Source organism: Triticum dicoccoides, chromosome 7A (assembly GCF_002162155.2).
Source record: "Triticum dicoccoides isolate Atlit2015 ecotype Zavitan chromosome 7A, WEW_v2.0, whole genome shotgun sequence".
Lineage (NCBI taxonomy): Eukaryota > Viridiplantae > Streptophyta > Magnoliopsida > Poales > Poaceae > Triticum > Triticum dicoccoides.
In genome coordinates this window covers 632,036,979-632,042,441 of record NC_041392.1, presented here as the reverse complement: position 1 = coordinate 632,042,441, position 5,463 = coordinate 632,036,979, and the positions used below count along the sequence as shown (strand labels likewise).

The following is a 5,463-nucleotide window of genomic DNA, read 5'->3' as shown; positions in this document are numbered from 1 at the left end:
CGGCGCAGGACAGCCGGCCGGCGGATGGGCAGAGTGAGCTAAAACCTTACGAATGATTTGGGGATTTAGTTGCACGGGCCTACATGTCAGCTCCGGGCCCACGTCCACGCGGTCCCACGTGTAAACTCCGGACCCACAACCACTAACGCCGGCGGACGGAATGGACTCAAATATGGCCGTTTGGCCTCGCCATAGTAGTTGTGCATGGACTAGGGGCAAAACTGAGCACAATTCACATCTGATGGCGAAACTGAGCACATGGACACCACTGAAGGCAAAATGATAATTAACCCAATACTTTTTGTTGTTATTTAATCAGGCGAGTGCAATGTAAAGTGACATGCGATGCCAGATGTGTTGTTGTTCAGAGGGTGAGCCGTTGCCACCTTTGTCGGTCAGAGCAAAGAATTTTCAATAACGTGCGAAAACGACAAGTGAGAGAACATATATTCCATTATTCCTATAGTCCATCCACTGATCCACAGATAAGTAAGCGGGAAAAGACACACCTGATACATACAGTCACAATTACTTAGCTGCTAAAATTTACAGCGCGCAGATAAAATTGTGATGGGTGGAGGACGACTTAATCGCCCAAATGTTACAAAACTATCACCAACTCACCAGCTGTGGGTTGCAAAACCGATGAAACGAGACTGAATTGATTGACGTGTCCGGTTACATCAGCTAATTGTGGCTCTATATAAAGAACATCGATCAACAGATCCACACAAGCACAAATAGCAGACCTGCATGCGACCTGGCAGACATGGCTAACATGAAGCTACTGGCCGTGTTCGCTGTCTTGCAGTTCCTGTCACTCCACCTCCAAGTCCATGCCGTCTCCGGGTCCGCGGCCAGCAGCGTGCACAAGCCCACAAAGCCCAGCGGCGCCGGCAAATGCCACATCAGTGGCTTCCTGCACGGCGTAGCAGGCAAATGCAACAGGGAGCACGGCTCCGACTGCTGCGTGGCCGGCCACCGCTACCCGCAGTTCAGGTGCTCGCCCCCGGTGTCGGCCGAGACGCCGGCGATCCTTACATTGAACAGCTTCACGGCGGGCGGGGATGGCGGCGGCAAGTCCTTCTGCGACAACCGCTTCCACAAAGACAGCGAGGTGGTGGTGGCGCTGTCCACGGGGTGGCTGCGCCTCGACGGCACGCACAGGTGCAACAAGATGATCCGCATCAACGGGAATGGGCGGTTCGCACTGGCCAAGGTCGTCGACGAGTGCGACTCGGTGAACGGCTGCGACGCCGAGCACAACTTCGAGCCGCCGTGCCCCAACAACGTCGTGGACGGGTCGCCCGCCGTGTGGAAGGCACTGGGGTTCAACTAGGACATTGGAGAGTTCAAGGTCACTTGGTCTGATGTGTGAGCCTATGCCATAGTGACCTCGCATTAATCTACACATAAACCTAGAGGGAGGACATCATTTATTATGCAGCGTTTGGTCTGTGTTGTGGTGGAGTTGCTGCTAACTAAATAAGCCCACCTAATAAAAAAAATTAAAAATAAATAAGCCACAGCTTATATGTGTATGTGATATTTTCCCAAGTTTATGTGCTTGCATGTTTGCTTTATAGTATTTCTCTTCAACTTGTGTGGTGTAAGGCCAATCATGGTGCAGTTGGTTCAAAGAAAAACTGCACAAAGAACTCACAATGACCAGATAAATTTAGGATGCTCATATGACGCGGACGCGACCTTGCTCGATCGCACGACTACCAGACATGTGCGGTCAGACAGCGCTAGGGGATCATGGTGAGGGTACGCTAGAGAAACACAGCGTGATGTGTGGTCGAAATTGTGTCACGCAAACGATTGGGTGAGGCAAGGGAACATTCATCAAATAAAATTTCCATAAATTTAATGTAAGCAGAACTTTTTACGGCCTAGACAATCATAAAAGACTAATAATTCATGTCGGTCGACCGGCTAGGAATTGGGCCGGCCGCCTCGGCATGCAACGCTGCCTGCTCGTCCTATCCATGCTCGCCATGTGGCATGAGTTCGATGCAACACCTCCTCCGTCCAGCGACCTTATCATTTCTCATACTAGTCACAGTGGGGAGTAACTTCAACTAATAACATACAAATATTACTACCTTCATAGTGAAGAGTAACATATGTGTGGTGTCATGCAACACTTCATTTATTAGCTTGTGGACGCATCTTATCTTGATATGTGTGATCTTACTCGTAGTATGACGAACTAGCTATGTTAATCAATTCATCTTTCTCCTCATTGAATCATTGCCAGATAAACAAATTTGCTAAGTTGGACCTTATGTTACTGCTGAAGTTACTCTCACCGTGGGTAGTCTCTACGCAACACTCCTTTTGCATCTGTTTCTCGTACTGTCGTTGCAGAGGAGACGCGGTTGGGCCTGCACCCTACCACTCATATCTACAGTCCTGTTATCTATCATCATAGTACTTTTATGGTCTCTTTGTCTTGGCCATAAAAGTTCTACTTACATTAAACTCATCGGGGATTTTATTTGGCGAATGATCCCTCACCCCAATCGTTTGCCTGCCACAATTTTGACTAGACATCACACCACGATTCTCCAGTGTGCCTTCGCCATGATACCCTAGCCGCACATGTCTGGTAGTCGCGTGATCGAGTGAGGTCGTGGCGTATGAGCTTCCTAAACTTATCTGATCTTTTTCGAGTTCTTTGTGCAGTTTTTTCTTTCAACCAACTGCACCGTGCAGACGGGTGAAAATAGATTGGCCTTAAACGACACAAGTTGAAGCGAAATACTCTTATCTATACCTATTATTAAAGGGAGGTAATCAACCCACAATTCTAACGAAATCAGTTAGGTATGTATGCTTATGTTGTGTGTTGCTTACTCAATAGCGTGCCATTCTTTAGAAAGTAGTTGGTAGCATTATTATTATGTCATGAACAAACACAAACTATTTCAAGTATTAAGGCTTGCAAGTAGATCATGGACAACCCGCCCCGGAGGCCCGAACCTGAAGCCCGACATTAGGGCCTGGTTTGGGCTCTAGTTTCTCGCACAAAAGCCTGAAAAGGCCCAAAATGGGTGGTAAGTTATGATACACACGGTTTTACCTAAATATATAGTAATACTATTGATCACCCAGGGTGCAGAATAAATAATTATTCATCCGACTTATCTTACGATCATTTCATAAATAAATTACATTTAGAATACAAATAGTTACATTCATATTAATTCACTACGTAAAATTTGGCATAAGAAAACAAGAATATAGGTCATAAAACCAGAAAAATTGCATTACACTATAGTTTTACTTTTATAATTTTACGCAACATAAAATATTTTTTACAGTGATTATATATTTTCTTACGTTTTGCTTTAACGTATGAAATAAGACAAAATTTACAGAACATATATTTACGGTGCATTGATGTTAAAATAGAGGGGTGGGTTAAATTAATATAATATCCTTAATATGATTCATTTAAACAAAAATGCAATTGTTCATGTGCTTCGGGCCGGCCCAGCCCGGGCTCAGGCTTGAGATTTTTACTTCAGGCTTTGCCAAGCCCGGCCTGAACCCGACCTGGCCCGGGGAATTATCAGGTTTACTTGCAAGCACGTTCTTTGAGCTGTAAGCTTCTCAGTTAGCTCCAAATTGCTTTTCTGTTAATAGATCCTTAAGCACTTCTCATACTAGCAATGTGAAGTTGCTAATGGTAGGCTTATTGCTAATGTATAAGGCTGGCATGCGTGTACTGCAGTGTACAGATCAGGGGAGGCTAGGACGGGCTTGCAGACAACACTGCGGCACGCACGAGCAAGAAGTGTGCTTGGAATTTGAGATTGTTTCTCTAGCAATATCAGGCCTGACATAGAGACAAGGTTGCAGCGAATCTTTATATGTTTGTGATGTTGTTTATTGTACATTTGCACATATAGAAGAAAACATATATAATGCTGCTACTTATAGTTTGTTGTGTTTTTTCTTACTTCTTGCAATTGCTAATGCATTTAAATTTCTTTTGTACATTTAATTTTGGCGATAGAGCATTTATACTCGTTGCATGCACGGGAATGTTTGCTAGTAAAATAAATATGGCAAACACACAAACTTAGGAAAATAGAGACTTTTTACGGTGCATCGTACTGCCGCTAGAACATAGTGATATTAAACAAGATCAATAGTTGATTAGATGGCTATTTTAGACTTTTTCTTATTTGGATTTATTTATTTCATATAAGGGTTATTCGTTTTCTATCAGCATGCACTTCCCAGATTCTACCCGCCCCTCAGGGAAAGTATATAGTGTTCCCAGGCCTAGGGTGCTCCCGGTGCTCCGATGCAAAAAAACATTTTTTTAAATGTTCAAAAAATTCTGAAAAAAATGCAGCACATCGACGGAACATCGATGTCTCTTGTCACAAAATTTCAAATCAAAATTCGAAACATTGCTCGAAGTTTTGGCCCATTATCACATTGATGTCAAATTTGTCATTTTTGTATCTCGAGCAATGTTTCGAATTTTGATTTGAAATTTTGTGACAAAAGACATCGATGTTCCGTCGATGTGCTGCATTTTTTTCAGAATTTTTTGAACATTAAAAAAATATTTTTTGGACATTTGGAGCACCCGGAGCACCCCAAGCCTGGAGCACTAGATACTTTCCCCCGCCCCCCATGACCCATAGAGTGCTCCTCCTCAGCGCTTCCGTGCAAATGTTATATCTCGCTTTTAGCGATTATACAATCTGTCTCGACTCAAGGGCGCGCGCATATGGCCGGCCCTTTAGCGTAGCTCGTTCCTATCGATGTTCACTCATTGTTTTGTAGTTTGCTTGTGTCACTATTCACTCTGGTATTTTTTTTCCTTTTTCTTTCCTTTTTTCTGGTTTTCTTCCTTTTATCATCGTTTCTACTGTTTCTTCATTTCTCTGTTTTACACTTTTTATTTTGCTTATCTTTCTTTCTATCTTCATTTTTCTTCGTTTCCTTCTTTTTTTTTCTTGGGTTTCATCAATTTTCTTTGTTTTCCAAGTTATTTCTTGGATTTTACTATTTTGCATTCTTTTTGCATTGGTCTTCTTTGGGATTTTTTTCTTCATTTTTGGCTTTGGTTTCTTCATTTTTCTTTGTTTTTTGTTGATTACATCTGTTTTCTTTTTGTTCAACACATGTCAAGTTTTCTCACTAAACATTCAACATTTTTCGTATACATCATAAACATTTTCTATATACATGTTTAATATTTTTTAAATACATTATTATCAAGTTTTGAAAACTTATTTTTTATGTGTACTTTTTTCATGCACATTATACATATTTTCTATATGTATAATCTATTTTTAATACATGTTTTACATTTTTCAAATACGAGATTAACATTTTACAATATATGGTAACATATTTCAATACAAAATGAATATTTTTAATGGAAATAAAATTATACATAAGGAACATTTTATATGCATTTAAAAAAATAAA

The 5,463-nt window shown here is 41.7% G+C and overlaps 1 pseudogene; it reads left to right on the top strand.

Annotated features, from left to right (window-relative positions):
* Positions 1 to 769: 769 nt before the first annotated feature.
* Positions 770 to 1,378, top strand: LOC119333738 (annotated as a pseudogene).
* The last annotated feature ends 4,085 nt before the right edge of the window (positions 1,379 to 5,463 follow it).